A 19585-nucleotide genomic window follows, 5' to 3' on the forward strand; every position below is an offset into this window, starting at 1 on the left:
TATGCTCAGTCCACATATTATTTAACAAGTATTAAATAGATTAATCACATCCCACCTTCATTGCTGAAAAGCATACACAGGCTTCTTAATAGAATAATTTCTAAGGAAAACTAAAACAAAGATTTGAAGCAAAACAAAAATCACAGTTTGATACCATTACTGTACCTCATTTTCTATGTAGAAGATTCTTAAATTTTTGATTCTCACTTTCTTTATCTCAATAAAGAAGAAAATAATGTTCAGGATTGTTTTCAGAAACAACAACAACAAAAAAGACAACATATAAGATTCCCACTAACTGCCTGGATTCTAAATAAAAACTATCCACTAAAAACAGAATGAAAAGAGAATATTGCTTTTAAAGGAGGTAATTTACCTCTTGGCAACAAGTAGCAGTAATTTAAAGATATTATTTCTCATTTATTTCTAATAAGTAAGCAGTTTAGACAAATTATCTATTTTGAAGAATAACTCTAATCAGCAATGCAATCTAACTTATTTTCCTGATGTATTGAATTTATACTTTTAAGAATATCATCTGACTTTTATACATATATGTTGAAATGACATCAAGAATTAGAAGGGTGTGATTAAAAGTTGTAAGTTGTACTCAGGAAATAAAGACATATTCTTTTTGGTTATATGAAATTCACATGAAACTTTAAAGAAGTATTAATACTATTCTACTTCAAAATAACCATTTATAATTATAGACTGACTTCCTGAAGAATAAAGTTTAGAGTTTTACAGTCTCTGAAATACTTTTGTGAAAATCTATAAAACAAAAAACATATCCAATTCATTAAGAAAAATGATATGGAAAAATGAAATAGCTCAGATAACTTAAATAAAATCTGAGTATTTATTTTTAAATGTGTCTTTTTTCTAGTATTAATTAAATAATTGATGCAGACATTTCTGTCTACAGCATTTTATCTGTGAAGGATTGTTTTGTTTCAATTGAAAGTTTAAACCAGAATTAGACAACCATAATTTTTGTTGTAGATTCATAAACTAGTGATATTTTTCTTTATTCTGCCAGAGTTTAACACTGCTTAACATTCTTCCACTTAAAACTTTGCGGCGTATTGGTGAATAAATCTCTACTGTGAATTTTGAATATATTCTGATTTTAGCATAACTATAATATATATTTTATAAATGATTCATCTCAGAGAACCAGGCCGTTCTCAACATAAATGGCATTCTTAGGTAAATATTTTCTATATGTTCTTTATAGTATACAAGCTATGAGAAAAGAAAAAAGAACCCTCATATAAAAATTGGAGAGTAGGAAGGATGTTGAAAAGATAGTCAATAGCCTCCAAACTTCATTTTCAAGGTACAGAAAATGAATTTAATGGCTCAGTGTTACTGGTTAAGCAGGTTGATTTCTTTCTCTTGTTCATTTATTATTAATATATTCAAAAATAAGCTTTTCTAAGTGCCTACATTGTGAAAAGAAGAACTGTGGTAGAAGTAAGAAATAAACTATTATACAAAAATGCAGCTCCTTCTTGGCTATCCTGGCATTTAAAATCTCAGGGACACTGGTTAAATATAACAGATTTTTGCCATTGTACTCAAGAATCATATAGTACAGTGATAGAGTGACATAGACAAGACATTAAGGATCTTTAATTAGCAGTTGTGAAAACAAAAATGAATTATAAATATGGAAACACACACATATATAACAATGGGATTCTTTGAAAAGGTGATATTTGAATTGAGATCTGAATGATGACTAGTAATTGTTAATTGGAATCAAGAACTAGTCAACTTTAAAGATGATAAAATAGCTTCATTAAAAGAATAAGACAGAAGAAAAAACTATAATGTTGCTTGAAATTATAATAGGAAGCTGTTGAGCACAAGGACCAGATGCTATAACATCTGATGGAATGTGATGGTTTTATTGTTGTTGTTGTTTTGCAACTTCAATTGGTAGGCCTGAAAGAGTTTTAAGGAGGAACATTATATTATGTATGTTTAATTGTTTGTTTTTGTTCATGAAGGAACACTCTGCACTGTGGAAAAATAAATTGGGCTATTGAAAGTATGAAAGGAGTCTTGGAGGAAATCTATAATAGTTAATCTCAATTGTAAACTTCATTAGATTAAAGAGAACCTAGGAGATTAGTAAAACACACTTTTGGTTATGTCCAGGAAGGCCTTTCCAGAGATGGTTGACTAAGGGTGGAAGACCAACCCTAAATATGCAGCACCAACCCATAGGGTGGGGCATCGATGGAATAAAAGAGGAAGAACAAAGAAGCCAGGTAGAATAGGCATTCTCTCTCTTTCTCTCTCTGTTTCCTGCTCCTGCAGACCCTCCCTGCCATGGTAGACTGAAACCTCTGAGACTGTGGGCCAAAATAAACTCCTACCTTTAAGTTGTTTTTCTCAGGTATTTATTGCAGGAACAAAAACTAACACAATATCTCAGTGAAGGACATAGGCAGTATGTGAGAGATTATAGTATTTTAGAATAAATTATCGGTACCAGAGGAAAAATTGCAGATTTGAAGTTATTTAGGGAGAAAAAAAGACTAGATTGCATTGCTGATTGGTAAAGCATGGTGAGGCCTGAAGTCAGAAATCATTTGTACCTTTTGGACTTTCTGAAATAATATCCAAAACAATGCTTATCTTCCTCTATGCTTTTAGCTCTTACCTTCTGAACAGATTTGCATTGGTTGGAAAAATATCTAAAATTCTTTCATAAAATATGGACTACATTAGACTTGTTTTTTTTTTCACATTTTTATATTTAATATCATCTTTTGGGATGAACAAGTTCACAACTGCTAGAGCTGAATGCCAAGAATAATGATCCTTAATCCTCCCTGTAGCCATATGGGGATGTATTAACCCCATTTTCTTTTTTTTTTTTTTTGTGGTTATTTTTTTTTTCTTTTATTATTCATATGTGCATACAAGGCTTGAGTCATTTCTCCCCCCTGCCCCCACTCCCTCCCTTACCACCCACTCCGCCCCCTCCCTCTCTCCCCCACCCCCTCAATACCCAGCAGAGACTATTTTGCCCTTATTTCTAATTTTGTTGTAGAGATAGTATAAGCAATAATAGGAAGGAACAAGGGTTTTTGCTGGTTGAGATAAGGATAGCTATACAGGGAGTTGACTTGCATTGATTTCCTGTGCATGTGTGTTACCTTCTAGGTTAATTCTTTTTGATCTAACCTTTTCTCTAGTTCCTGTTCCCCTTTTCCTATTGGCCTCAGTTGCTTTTAAGTTATCTGCTTTAGTTTCTCTGCGTTAAGGGCAACAAATGCTAGCTAATTTTTTAGGTGTCTTACCTATCCTCACCCCTCCCTTGTGTGCTCTCTCGCTTTTATCATTACATTAGACTTGTTTAAGTACAACTTTAAGCCACTACTGAACTCGGTCTTCTAAACACTAACTTACCTCAAATTTCTGTTTTCTGGCTATGAACAACCACATGTTATGTAATTTTGGTCTTTCTCCTTTTCTATCCACAAAATTAGACTGTAATTTTCTTTGTGGCTTGACTTAACAATAACAACAAAAAATAGGATTTATCATTTCAAGAAAATATTTTTCTACAAGTGAGTACAGAATGACTTGTTAGTCACCCCCACAAGCTGAGAATCTCATTTCTGCTAATAAAACTCAAAGTTATGAACACAGAGTTCAGAATTATCCTCAACAAAATTCTCATGGTCATGGAGAATTACCTACTCTATAGCTCTACTTTTTCAGATTCTTCCAAACCTCAATGGCCTGTTCTCATTCCATTTTTCACCCTTAATCTGTTCTTCCTAGTAATTTTTGAATATACCAAACTTGTTCTTGACATATAACCTCTGAAGCAGTTGTTCCTCTGCTGAAAGGGGAAAATGTCTTCTGCCAGCTCCTCTATCACTTCTTTCTCTTGTTTTATATACATTTCAAGATCTACTCTTCCTAGCTGTGATCATATTACCTTTAGTATTTCCTTTTACACTGTATCTCTTCACTAGCTTATTTTTTTATTCATCAGAACTTGATATCTTATATTTTATTATTTTATATTTTTTATATTTATATCGCTTACTACAGAAAGCAAAATAATGCTCCCCAACCTCAAAGCATCTAGGTGCTAATCTCTGAAACTTCTTACCTTGCAGGGTAAAAGGATTTTGCAAATATGATTAGGCTAAGGATTTTGAGGTAAAATTATCCCAAATTATTGCCCTGATGTAGTCACAAAATTCCTTAGAAAATGGAGTCAGAAAGACCAGAGGGAGTTAGCAGTGGATGTGTTGTTGGGAATGAAAAGTTCCAGAGAATGTGAGGGAGGGGGCTTCAGCTTCTTTTTTTCTGTTTCTAAAGGGAGATCCTATCTTAATTTTGGACTTCTGACTTCAAAAACTATAAAGGCATAATTGTGTTAAGCCAACATATTTGTAATAAACTGTTATATAAGCAATAGGAAATACTATTCTTGATTTCTACTTCTTCCACCAGAATATGAATATAACAAAGCCAGAGACTTTATCTTGCTTACCACTATACAAGTACTCAAAGTAGGTAATTAATACCCTTTTCCAAAATTATACTAGAAATCAAAATTACAAATAGCTGAATATTGTATAGATTAAACACTCACATAGACTACACATATACTTGTGCATACACACGTGTACATACACACAAATATCTGACATATATGTATATATTTATGAAATATATATAAATATAGTATTCATCATCCTATATGTACAAATGTAATATATGTATATATTTATGAAAGGTACAAAATATATTTCTTTGCATATGTTTAAAAAACAGTTGATTAAACCTACTTCAGTCCTCACAGATCTTCAAAGGATGCAGGCAAGGTAAGAAATGTTAATTTAGTATGATAACTGTATCCGGGTGCACTGTATGACCACATTAATCAAGTAGATAATCTTCTAAACCAGCATCCATTGCTTCATGTTCAATGTTCTTGACATAAATGCAAAATTGCTATTATGTTGATTAGAGCATGATTTTATTTCTTGAAACCAAAAAGAAAGGAAAAAGAAAAGTTCTTTTGTAACTCAACTAGCTTTTCAGCAATAGGTAGTTCAGCAATAAATAGTGTTTTAATGTTTTGTGAGAAAGAGTAAATGGTCATAACTCAATGCTGAACCAGAATACATTTTTCCACCATTACTGAATCCAAAGTCTGATATTTCAGCTTTCCTGGTGAGCGCAATTACTACATAGTCAGCCAGGAGCCCAACCAGCTACTGTTGGCTGTCCTGGTCAGCCACCTGCCATGATATCCTGGCAACCCTGAATGATTATTATAAAAATCCTTGTAATACTTTGGATTTAAGAGTGAGATTGTAGCCAGCATGTTTGTACATGACTGCAGCCCCAGCACTTGGGAGGTGGAGGCAGGAAAGTTACCAGTTCAAGGCAAGTTTAGGAGACACAGTGAGGCCCTGTCTCAAATGTCAAGAAATGGGATATAGTGCTTTCACAGCATGCATGAGGCTCTAAATGTGACACCCAGCACTGCAAAAAAAAGAAAGGAAAAAAAGATTCTGATAGGGGATTTGTTTCAACTTGAAATAAAAGTCCATTATCAAATGTAATTCAGATGCTTGTATCATGAAGTAATTTATCTTACTAGTTACACCCTGCATTCCCTTTGTTCACTTGTTATATAAAGAGTATCATCTTTAGCTTCTCCCTTTGCCAAATGAATTCCTTACCTGCATGATGATGTGATTTCCTAGTCCTCCAATGCATTCAGCTATTAAAATAGACTAGCAAATGTTGGAAATTTACATAGAAAGCGGCTGCAGTGTTCATTTTTAGAAAAACTAGGATTCCAAAAAGAGATACCGGGGAGTTGCAATCTGCCATTTTTGTGTTTGAAAGAAAGGCCTACTCATTCACCCAGCAGAAACGAGAAATCACGGAGCAATTATGTTCTTTATATTTCACGGTCAATGTAAAAATTTTAAATATGTTTTATTTTATGGAAAAAAAACCTCATGTATAATTAAAACCTCTCTGTTGTTTATTTAGTTATAACATTTTAGGCAAAGCTGGTGTACATATAACTCAGCACATTTAGTTTATAGATCTATGAGATATCAAGCTACAATTTATGCAGACAACATTGCCAAGAAATCTGACACATACTATAGTTCAAAAGCATTTAGGGAAAATATAACAATTATATCTTATATCTGATTTAGCTTTTGGGTTGATTTGGATATTTCCAATTGTATTCAAAGTTACTCCTAAAAATGAAACTTCTCTGAACTCAAAAGCTATCTCATGCAACAAATTACATATAGCTGTAATTGCCATTTTCTATATTGCTTCAATTTCTCAGTTTAGATTAAGATATTTGATTTAAATTCTATAGTAAACTGTTTACCATCTTGAATTTAAAGGTACACTCAAGGTTAGAACTCTTTAACTTTGTGCTTTCTTATTTGGTTTTTCAGGAAACACTGACTATAGAAATTAATTAATTAAGCTGTAGTTTTTAATAAACATAATTAAGGGCATTGAATATAATTTCTACTTTATAACTTAAACTGGGATGGGTTGACAATGGCAGACATAGTAAAGACTTTTTTTTTTTTCATTTTTCTTTTATTATTCATATGTGCATACAAGGCTTGGTTTGTTTCTCCCCCCTGCCCCCACCCCCTCCCTTACCACCCACTCCACCCCCTCCCGCTCCCCCCCTCAATACCCAGCAGAAACTATTTTGCCCTTATCTCTAATTTTGTTGTAGAGAGAGTATAAGCAATAATAGGAAGGAACAAGGGGTTTTGCTGGTTGAGATAAAGATAGCTATACAGGGCATTGACTCACATTGATTTCCTGTGCGTGGGTGTTACCTTCTAGGTTAATTCTTTTTGATCTAACCTTTTCTCTAGTACCTGGTCCCCTTTTCCTATTGGCCTCAGTTGCTTTAAGGTATCTGCTTTAGTTTCTCTGCATTAAGGGCAACAAATGCTAGCTAGTTTTTTAGGTGTCTTACCTATCCTCACCCCTCCCTTGTGGTCTCTAAACTGAAGAGAACACCCACAGAGTGGGAGAAAATATTTGCCAATTATACATCAGACAAAGGACTGATAACCAGAATATACAGGGAACTTAAAAAACTAAATTCTCCCAAAACTAATGAACCAATAAAGAAATGGGCACGTGAACTAAACAGAACTTTCTCAAAAGAAGAAATTCAAATGGCCAGAAAACACATGAAAAAATGCTCACCATCTCTAGCAATAAAGGAAATGCAAATTAAAACCACACTAAGATTCCACCTCACCCCTGTTAGAACAGCCATCATCAGCAACACCACCAACAACAGGTGTTGGCGAGGATGTGGGGAAAAAGGAACCCTCTTACACTGTTGGTGGGAATGTAGACTAGTACAACCACTCTGGAAAAAAATTTGGAGGCTACTTAAAAAGCTGGACATCGATCTACCATTTGATCCAGCAATACCACTCTTGGGGATATACCCAAAAGACTGTTACTCCAGAGGCACCTGCACATCCATGTTTATTGCGGCACTATTCACAATAGCCAAGTTATGGAAACAGCCAAGATGCCCCACCACTGATGAATGGATTAAGAAAATGTGGTATCTATACACAATGGAATTTTATGCAGCCATGAAGAAGAACGAAATGTTATCATTCGCTGGTAAATGGATGGAATTGGAGAACATCATTCTGAGTGAGGTTAGCCTGGCTCAAAAAACCAAAAATCGTATGTTCTCCCTCATATGTGGACATTAGATCAAGGGCAAACACAACAATGGGATTGGACTATGAGCACATGATAAAAGACTTTTGAAAATTCTCTTTTAACAGACCAATGAAGACTGCCAAATATTTTTTAAGTCAACTTTTTCAGAGCTCTGCAAATTAACCAAAGGCTTACAATAATCTATGGAGCATTTGGGTAAGAAAGAATGGATACGTTTGGTAAAAGCAGCAAATTTTGTTGTATTTTAACGTGAACTATTCCCATTTCCTCTTCACAGTGCCATAGTAAACTTGAACCTTAAAAGCTCCACAGTCATAGTGAAGATCAGAAGTCTGTCAACCACTTGAGGAGGCAGAACAGAGCTGGAGCTCAGCCAAAGCAACTTTGCCAGATAACTCTCTTTAATTACCTGTGTAATCATGAATCTAATAAGAGAATTATAACTATAAAATACAAGGAACTCTTGTAACTCAGTAACAAAAAATGGAAATTCAAAATTGGGTGAAAAGTCAGGCTTATATTACCTCAAAAAAGATAGTCAGTTGGCACATGAAAAGGTTTACAATATCAGTAGTCAGCAGGGAAATGCAAATCCAAACCACCATGAGATACCATTTCTCATGTCCCCAGGGTGCCTTGTACAATAAGACAAATGATAACACATGTTGGAAAGGATGTAAAACATTTAAAACCCTGGCAGAATCTACATGGGGACTTAAAATACTGCGATGCTGTAGAATACTATTTGGTAGTTTCTCAATAAATTAAATATAGAATTATCCTATGGCTTAGCCAATTGCATTCCTGGGTATAAATGCAGAATAATTGAGAGCATAAGCCCATGCTAAAAATGCATATTCTATTTCTCCTTGCATCATTATTTGTAACAGCCAGAAAGTGAAAGCAACACAAATGTCTATCAACTGGTAAATGGAAAACAAAATGCTTTGTATCTATACAATGTAGCTATACAATCATCCATTCACATGAATTACACACATAGCCTATTAACACATGCTACAACATGATGAATATTGGAAATTTTATGTTCATAGAAAGAAAGCACATGCACACATAGAATGGGAGGCAAATGCATACAGAAGTAAATTAGATGAGTCTTTGTCAGGGGATGGAGAAGGAGGAATTGGTTGTGGGTACAAGTACATGTAGGATTTCTTTTTAATGATACCAATGTTCTACAACTACATATGGTAAGCCTTGCCCAACATTGTGAGTATACTAAAACTACTGAATTACATACTTTACAGGATGAATTTTATAGTATGTCAACTTTATTAAAAAGTATAAAAATTGAAACTGCTGACTGTAGTTGCAATTTTAAAACAATTCATTCTTTTCCAATAGTAAATTTAATTTTCAAAATGAATATAGAGAAAATGGGATTTAACCTCAAAATTGTACTCATTGATACAATTATTATTGTATTATTATCAGTATAATATATTAGCAATAGTGTTATTATTGTTGCTATTATTTAGCATTCTAGCTTTTTAAATAAATATTTTAATATTTTAATAATGTGCTTGATTATGTCTTTCCTTGGTGGGTTAAAAAACCTTATATTAATTGATTTTACCCACTTATCATAGATTAACTCTGACACAATATTTTGGTACTTATAGTTGAAGGAAATAGGCCATGTTTTCAACTGCATTCTCACAAAATGAAAAGGAGTGAAATGAGAGGCAACAAATGTGGTCTACTTCATATTTTAATAGGTACTTCATACTAATAAACGGAAAGGGTTTGGAGCTCACAGTATTCCTCTGAAGCACTCATTTAAAATCCACTAACACTGCTACATTTCCATCTATGAATTTACAGAAGTGCAAAATCATGATAGGTATTTAGTACTCCACATAAGCAATAGGCTTTTGATAGTCAAATATAGCTGTTGTAACGCTTTTAATAGATGGTAATTCTGCATTTTTACCCAGGGATATGTTTTTTCTCAAATATCAGTAATATTTACCACAAATTACTGAATAAATAGCTTAAAGATTACAATAATGACTTTCTTCTGATGAAATAGCTTCATCATATTCAGTGTCTTCAGTTGGAGAGCACAGGACCACAAAAAGTCCATGTAAAGATTAACAGAGGGAGTGAATTCAACTATGATATATTGTAAGAATTTTGCAAATGTCACAATGTAACCCTAGTACAACAATAATAAAAAAAGAAAAGAAAAGAAAGAGTGTAGATAACTAATGAATCTATGAAAATGCAGAATGAGTGCCAGAGCACTTTCTAAAGATGTAGTTCGTACATTTAACTAGACTGTCAAAAAAACTGACAGATCAGTTTATTCTCTACCTTAATGGTACATACATTCTTAGTCTATAATATTTTGTCATGACCATGTTAATCTGTAAATCAATGCTGGCAAAAAAAACCCACCTGTTAATAATTTTAAAACTGGAGGTATTTCCTTACTCCTTAAGTAACCTGAATTTTAACTTTTAGAAAAACTAGATTCAGTAACCAAAATGTCTTAAGGTATTAATATTGATCCTTAAATTGTTCATGTGGTATTTCACATATTTATTCATAAGTAATATTGGTTCATTTGTGATGTTATTAATCTTCTGTATTCATAATGAATAGACTCACAACACATAACATATTTACAACTTCTGAGTTTTTAAATTTTTTTCCCTTTTTTTATTGTTGTGCTGGGTGGGGGTACATTGTAGCATTTACAAAGGTTCTTACAGTGTATTAAACATATCATACTTGAATTCACCTCCTCCACTGCTCTCTTTCATCCCCCCTCTCCTGATGCCTGGAACAGTTTCAACAGGTATCATTTTTGCATTTACATACATGTGTATACAATAATTGAACCAAAAAGTCATGACTTTTCAAACTTGCAGTCAGATAAAAGCAGTCTAATGTACATTCCCAGAGGAGCTGCTTTAAAGGAAACTGGACTGCAGGAGAGTTAATTTTATTAACACAATGATTTTTACTTTAAATTAAGATACACTGACTGCATTCTTGCAGGATTAACGTGCTGCAGCTCAAGCAACTGTCTGAAAGGAAAAGTTCATGTAAAATACAAATAATCAAAAGCCTGCTGACCTGGAACATCCCATTCTAATTGAAACACCTCAGACAAATTCCCTCCAAGAGGTGATACTGCTAATGAGAAAATGGAACCCAAACTGGTACAAAAATCCACAGACACCTCCACTTGGGCTCTAAGTGCAAATGTGAGCTGATCACATTGCAGAACATATCTGTCTCCAGTTGACATCAAAGGCAAGTAACATAAAAGATAAAAATCACATTCTAAGACATTTTTACCCCTGAAAAACTGTATAAATGTGTTCACATTTTGAAAAGGAAAATTTATTATTAGCTCAAATGGCAAGAAATTATTAGAATCTGATGAGGTTATCTACATAAAGTTGAACAACTATGCTTCATAGCTGGTCATCTCGTGCTATTTTTATTTTGTTTTTACATGTCTACAAAAATATAACATGCAAACTAGGCAGAAAAATGTTTGTTGTTGATATATTTTTCACCTTCTGAAACACTGAAAATCTGCAGATACTAAGGAGAGCAGAGAGACTGGGTTTGAAGACATTGAAATTAAGCATTAGGACTTAGGAAACAGGATTCTACATCTAAAGATGACTCTAGGCACAGCTTGCTTTTGCCTTTGGCAAAGCTGTACCTTTGGCAATAGCCATTAATAAAGTCCTAGATTTATAAATAAAATGTTTCCATAACACATTTACATTCTATCCATTTTCCATATTTCAATCATGATTTTACTAATCTTTTATATCAACAAAAATCTGTATTATTAGAATGAAGAGAAAAAGTGGGGAGGAAGAATTTTTATAATCTAGTAAATCATAGTACATGCCTTATAAGTGAATCTTTAGTCTTACTTGAGTAATTGATATTCATTCTTTTTGTTGTTGTGCCGGGTTGGGGTTTATTGTGGTCTTTACAAAATTTCTTACAATATATTAAATCTACCATACTTGAATTCACCCCTTCTACCGGATGCTCATTCTTTTTTTTTAATATGGAATGCTTCACGAATTTGCGTGTCATCCTTGAGCAGACGCCATGCTAATCTTCTCTGTATCGTTCCAATTTTAGATATATGTGCTGTCAAAGCAAGCACTAGGTGCTCATTCTTGATAGTGGAGAAGGGTAGACACATTTATTGACTGAAAAATAAAAAGTAGAAAATATTACCTATAGAAATTTTAATCCTATTTAATAACACACCAGATAATCAAATATTATCTTTCTCCCACCCACATTTAACCATCTTATAGGTAAATGACTCTTAAAATAAAATCCAAAGAAACAATCTCCTGTCATAGTGAAGTGTCAGACAACTCAGATCCTAATTTAGATACAATGATCTTATAAAACTACATTTGTTTCTTTGTTTGGTTTTTCTCTTTTGTAAAATAGAAAAGGCTTATTCAGTTCCCTCCTTTAATTTACCATCATCTTCAAAAATGTATTTCATCTGTCAGAGTACAGAAGAATCAAGTATGTGTGCTTACTGTGGAACAATAAGTCCCATAATCTTGGAACCAAAGAAACATTACCTGGGTTGAACTCAATCATTTCATTGCTTATTGGTCTTCAGCCAGATTTGTTTTTCAGAAGCTACTGAATTCACCTCCATGATCTTAGAGATTCATTATAAACAAATAATCCTGTTTTCCATTTTGTCATTGACCTGTTAGCTTGCGCATAACTATTTCTTAACCTCAGGTATCAAATTTACTGCTAATATTTACTTTTCTCTTTTGAAAAGTACCAGTTTTCAAAATTGTTCCAGTTTGTTAGATACTATAAATATTTGTTCTTTACAAGTGATGATATTAATATAGACAAAGAGTATTATCTCTGTGAGTACCGATCAACTCCATGAAATATTAACAAAATGAAGTAAGTGTTCTAAGGGCTTCACCATAAATTTAAAAATAAATATAAAAATAGCTTTAGAAAATATAGCATACTACCTTTAAGCACACAATGAAACCTTTAGCCTTAGGTATTCGTTAAACTTATTGATATAATTTCTTTCTCTTAAGTTGTTGCCCAAAATCTGCAGTAATTTCACATTTTTGTTACACAGTCCAAGGAGGGGGTAGTCCTCATTTATTTATCTAATGCACAGTAATTTATCATATACTGTATGCTGGGCACTGTGCCTAGGCAAAGGCAATTTCAATAAGATACTTGATCCATACACTGAAAGTTCAAAATTTTTCTGTAGTGCCTCACAAATGAACATAAAGCTTCATATAAGGCAATTTATAAAGGGTGGCTAGAGAAAGAAGCCGAAGGTTGAGCAGGTCACATAGGATATAATTTTAATATAAAATACTATATGTTACTGTCACAGGTATTTATTGAAATGAATTGACGCACATTAGAATTTGGTTGAGTGGAAAAAATCGAGATAGAAGATAACATGTAAAGAGGAAAGAAGGGACATGGATGATTATTGTTTGGTACAGAGGTTTGATTTGGGACAATGAAAAAGTTTTGGAGTTGGGTACACAACAATGTCAATGTAGTGAATACCCCTGAAGTGTACACTAAGAAGTAATTTAAAAGTACACTGTATATAATGCATATTTTACCAGAGTAAGAATATAAATCATAATTTGTATATAAAATGAAAGAGACAGGATAGATATATTTGCTCTGCAATATTGTGAAATTCCAAAAGAAGTTTCACACTTGATAACTAAACATTGAGAAAGTCAAGAAAGGTGGGGAGCAATAGGTGTCATCATATACAAGTAATATGACAAACTAATAATTCCCACCAAGCTAAAAACTCTGAAAAAAAAGTGTCAAAATTGCATCTTTCAAGTTATTTAATCCTCAAATAAAAAACTAATTTTCATCATAAGGAACATTTTAATTGGGTATCAGTAAGAAATGAACGGTTTCTTCAAACACAGGTAAATGAGAGCCACATAGAGCATAAGATTCACCAGTTTTAATTAAAGCCTATTATATGTATGTATAGAAATATCACAATAGTCATCCACATTTTACAATTAACAGTCCCTAATAAAAATGTAGAAAATACTAAATAAAACTTATAAAATTTAAGGCTAGTAATTTAAATGCAATTATTAGAAAATAAACAGATATTTTGACAAATATAAGTGAAAAAAGATGTAATAGGATTGAAATAGTTGTTTCTGTTGTCAATTAGACTTAAATTTTGGCCATTTTTAACTTTTTAGACATAGTCTGCATCAATTTAATACTGAAAAGCCCACAGCCTTCTAAGGAGTTTCTTTGAAGTGAGTCAATACCAGTTGAAAAAGAAAAGAAAAATTTTTAATGGTTTTGACACTTAACTCTTACCAATTTTTATTCTCAACAATCAATTTTACCATGTAGATAGATCTCTGTTATTTTTTTGTTTTGGAGGTCTGTAACCTACATGGAAGGCATAGGTAGGAGGATCATAGTCTAATGCCAGCCTCAGGCAAAACCTGGAGACCCTTCTTAAAGAATAATTACAGCAAAAAAAAAATGGCTTGGAATGTGGGTCAAGTGATAGAAACCCACCTAGATACAGGTACCTGAGATACAGGTTCACACACATTAGAATTGCTATTATTAAAAATTAGCAAACAAGAAATGTCAGTGAGGAGGTGTAGAGAAATTGGAACTCTTGGGTACTGTGGTGGAAATGTAAAATGGTGCAACACCCACAGAAAACAGTATGGCATTTCCTCAAAAAGTTAAAAATGTAATTACCAACAATTCAGCAATTCCTCTTTGTAAATACACAAAAGAATTGAAAGCAGGGGTCATTAAGACATATGTGCACAACCTTGTTTATGGCATCATTATTTATAATCCTTAAAATATTGGAACACTCAAGTATCCATAAATGAAATGTGATACATATCGAGAGAGATGTATATGTAAATATATGTACATAATGAAATATTATTCAGGTTTTTCAAAAGAAGGAAATTCTGACATGTTACATGGATAAGCCTTTAAGATATTATGTTAAGTGAATTGAGACAGTCACAAAAATGAAAGCACTGAATGATTCTGTTTTAATGAGATACTGATAATAATCAAAATTATAGAGATGGCTGGGCCTGGTGGTATACCCCTATAATTCTAGCACTTTGGAGACTGAGGCAGGAAGATCATGAGTTTGAGGCCAGCCTGGGCTACATGGTGAATTCCAGGTCAACCTGGGTTATATAAGGTTCTGTCTCAAAAAACAAAACACACACACACACATACACACACACACACACACACACACACACACACACACACACACCTTGTAGAGACAGAAAACAGAATGGTTGGTTCTAGGTCCCAGGGTTGCAGAAAAGTCCAGAATTCAGTTTTTTATAATAATGCAGATTTTCAGTTTTATAATATGAAAAGTTATGGAGATTAATGAGAGTGATGGTTATATAATATTTTGAGAGTATTTAATTTCACTGAACTGTGTAGTTAAAATAGTCGAAATGATAAATTTTGTATTTTGTATATTTTGCTGCAATAAAAATTATAATAAGTAACTCTTCTAAGAACAGGGCTGTGTGGGGAGGAGAAGTTGCCTGGATCCAGCAGTCACCTCTTAATATCTACTTTGTACTTCTTAAGTAAAGTTAACACTGTCACTATAACCTGCAGTTGAACTAGAGGGTTAGGTTTTCGGATTCTTCAAAATGTATTCTTTTGAGGCTTAATAATACCTGTAAGAAAAAAGGAAAAGGAATATAATGATGCTCTGCTAAGTTAAGCAAGTCTCATTCTAATCAAAAGTGAGATTTAAAGAGAAGAGTTCCATAAGCAAAAGGTTCAAATATTGGGAACAGATCCAAATGATGGACAAGAATCAGTATGTGTTTTCTGACTTTCCTGTTCCTAGAATCAACCCCTTCCCTACTGTATCAAAATGGAAGAGTTGAGCATCTGTAGATTTGTGTCATTAATTTAGAGAAGATTGGGGGTCTATTGTTGCTAGGTATGCATACCAGTTAGGGACTGGTAGAGGGTAAGCAAAACTATTGCCCTTATGAGGCTTACAGCTTAGACAATTGTTCATTAGAGATAGAGTTAGCACTATGGTTTTAGAACTGAAGTTTTGCAGACTTATCCTGCATTGGCATCACCTGGAAAAAATGTTTTTAAAAAATGAAACAGATTTCAGAGTCCCATCACTTGATTCAGTTAATGAAGCCTGAGAACTTGCACTTAGGATAAGGTAGTATGGTTCTTGCCAATGATAAGGGTCATTTGTTGGCGGGCTTCTAGGAAAGTTTCCTTGCTATTGCATGGGATGCCCAAGAACACAAAAGCATTCCCTTGCTTGTCTGTATAGACAGCTTCTTGTGACCATAAGAATCAAAACCAAAGTGAAGTGACAAAATTTTAAGGATGATGGAGAAAAATTGCACTAATCTTGGTAAATGTTCTACATTTATACTTCTTAATGAGATAATAAATGTCTTTATTGTTTAAAAATAAGAGGGAAAAACAGGCTATCATAATGTGATATTTTAAGACCAACTGAGACTAGTAAGTATATAGTAATTGCCACAAGAGAAAATGATTTGAAATGATTTTGAGAGAACTAAAGGGATTTTAGGACATTTTCCTATATGAAAAATGTTTTTAAATTCTGAATGCTTTAAAGTTTTTGATGTTTATAATGGATGAGATTAGTCTATAGATAGACTAATTCAAGGTGGCTTACGTATAATCTAGTTGTGTGGTATGGGAAGAAGGATAAATTATCCTTATAACAGAAGTACGCCTACTATGATGAAATGTATGGAATATATGAGAGTAAGATGGAAGGATTTACCTAGTTTGGCATTATGGTTTGGATCTAAAATATCCCCCAAAGGCTCATGTGTTGAGGCTTGGTGCCCAATGCATCAACGTTCAGAGGTGGGACTTTGGGGAAGCGATTGGTTCGTGGGGGCTCTGATGTCATTAGTAGATTAATCCATTGATAAATTCACAATGTGATGGGCTATTGAGAGGTAAAAGCAACTTTTGTAGGTGCATCTTAGTTGGATGAAATAGGTCACTGAGGATGTGCCCAGGACTGTCTCTCTGTGCCTCCTATTCACCACCATGAAGTGAGCTTCTTTTCTCCAGGATGTTTTTCACCATTATGTTCTGCCTCTCACAGACCCAGAAGCACTAGTCAGGTGGCCATAGAAAGAAGCCTCTGAAACTGTGAACCAAAATAAATCTCTTTCCGTTTAAGTTGACTTTCTCAGGCATTTTTTAATTTCCTTTATTCATATGTGCATACCAATGATTGGGTCATTACTCCCCCCTTCCCCCCACCCACTCCCTTTCCCCTCACCCCTTCCCTTTTGCCCCCACCCCTTCACTTCCAATCAGAAACTGTTTTGCCCTTATCTCTAATTTTGTTGAAGAGAGCGTATAAACGTTAATAAGGAGGACCAGGGGTTTTTGCTAGTTGAGGTAAGGATAGCTATATAGGCAGATTCCTAGTTCTGCTTCCATGTACATGTGTGTTACTTTATATTCTTTTATAGTTTCTCAGGTATTTTGCCACTGCAACAGAAAGCTAACACATTTGCATAAATATTTCCTGGGAGTTTTCTTTAAACCACAATGAATTTGGGATTAAATTAGGCAAAGGCATTGGTGGGTCAGCTGGTGGTGGGTTAGAGGAGGGAACTGCTGCTACAAGAAAGAACTAGAGGATGGCAAAAAAATATTTTCTGAAGAGAAATTTTAACATATATTTTATCCTCAATTAATTTGTATTCTCCTATCATAAAATCATAATATTCTTGAGTTGAATTATGTAATTGATTTATAGATAGCATAACATGGCAAGGTCTCTTTTATCTACCATTCTACTATTTTTCAATGTAATACTCATTTTGCATATGCAAATTATTTTCCTTAAAGTATTCATGGTTTAAATCTGAAATACTTAAAACTGACTTTCCTCCATAGCAAGTTAGATTGAAAATGCACCAACAGTCTACTTCTCTAACACTACTTGTATAGTACTTGTAATTCCTTATATATGCTGTTTTTTGTATGTAGATAAAATTGTAAATTTGTAAATTGTAAATTTGAATGTAGATAAAATTAGATTTGAGGTTATTTTAGAAAATAAGAAGACAATTATCCCAGTAATTATTCTCATCTATTTGCCCATTTTATTTTCGTCAAATATTATTACTAAAACATATATCTCACATGTTAATTTTTACTTTTTGTCATCTGCCACCGTATCCCAATGCTGAAGATAAAAGTATCAGCTCAATAAATATAAAAAGAAAGGAAAGGAGGGAGGAATGGGGAAGGGAGGAAGGGAGGGAGGAAGGAGAGAAAAGAGCAAGGAAGGGAAACAAAGAGGGAGGAAAAGAAGGAAGGAAAGCAAATGTGGAAATGTGGATATTGCATAAAAGATATATGTGTTATCATTATCTGGCTATAAGAAGAGTAACAATTTTGCACACATACAAAAAAGAATTTTTTCCTTTAGTCTTTGTGCATATATATAAATATGTACATATTTAAATATTTAATTATATTTTATCTTTACTTTTGCATTTAATTTAAATGAGTGCTTAATTCTATAAAATATTATTTGCAGACACATAAAAAGAGACAATGAGTACACATTGTTTAGCAGAAGCTGTGATGAATGTGCTGTTCACAGGATTGTGAGAGAAAGAAGGCTGACAGTGAGCCCTGTGGAGGGAGGTTCCTGGCAGATATTAGCCTTCACCCTGCCTACTTCCTCAGAGAAGCAGAGCACAGTTTTGTGTTGAATCAAATGTCAGAGGAAAGCCATTATGCTGAAAGTTTCATGAAAAATAAAAATGGATAATTTTAGCCTTGGTTAGAAAAATAATTTTATTGCCTTGACACATTCTTTTTTTTATGATCTAAAAATGGCCTGAACTCTGATTTAAAGTAAATCCCATAAAATAATTATGAAACACTTTTACTAGAAATAATGAACAACATAAAAATTTGTGAGGCTCTTAAAGCAAAACATTCTTAGGTAAAAACCTTGTAGATAAAAACCTTGAAAACATACATATTCTTGAATATTTATAAATTCAAGGTTGAATAATAAAAACATTTGAGGTAAACCTTATTTTTTCCTTAGCAATCATGAATGTAAATATATGGATATTATTGCCTTCGTAAACATGAATGGAAAAGATGCTAAATTCAAAGGACTTCTGCATCCTTTGTGTTTATATTGCATATTTATTTATTTTTAGATTTTTGCATATTTAATTTTCTTCTACTAAAAATTTCTTTTCTTCCATTTTTTAAGTATTTTTGGTGGGACTGGAGTTTGAATTTAAGGCCTTGTGATTGCTATGCAAGTGTTCTACCACTTGAGTTATACACCTGGCACTCTTTATTTCAGTTATTTTTCATATAGAGTTACCTGGGTTTGACCCAGGACCAAAATCCTCTTATCTTCAGCTCTGTCAAAGGTGGGATTATATGTGTATACCACCACACCTGTCTTGTTCTTTGAGATAGGGTCTCAAATTTTTCCCCTGGCTAGACTTGAACTAAAATCCTTTTATCTCGGCCTCCCAAGCAGCTTGGATAAGTCATGTGAAACACTGTGCCCAGCCTCTAATGAGCCTCTATTGAGACAAAATAAATTGCTAATATCAGTTTGTTTCTAAGAAAATGCAACTCACATATTATTTACCAAAAAATGGGTGAATTCATAATAGTCTTAAAACTTATGACAAAAATAATGCATCAAAAAGAATTC

At 33.4% G+C, this 19585-nt stretch overlaps 1 non-coding gene across 1 annotated transcript; it reads right to left on the minus strand.

Moving 5' to 3' along the window:
• Positions 1-11821: 11821 nt before the first annotated feature.
• On the minus strand, positions 11822-11929 carry LOC141422806 (U6 spliceosomal RNA). Its single transcript, XR_012447529.1, has one exon. It is a non-coding gene; the product is annotated as a U6 spliceosomal RNA (small nuclear RNA).
• Positions 11930-19585: the final 7656 nt, after the last annotated feature.

This window comes from Castor canadensis, chromosome 4 (assembly GCF_047511655.1).
Source record: "Castor canadensis chromosome 4, mCasCan1.hap1v2, whole genome shotgun sequence".
Taxonomy (NCBI): domain Eukaryota; kingdom Metazoa; phylum Chordata; class Mammalia; order Rodentia; family Castoridae; genus Castor; species Castor canadensis.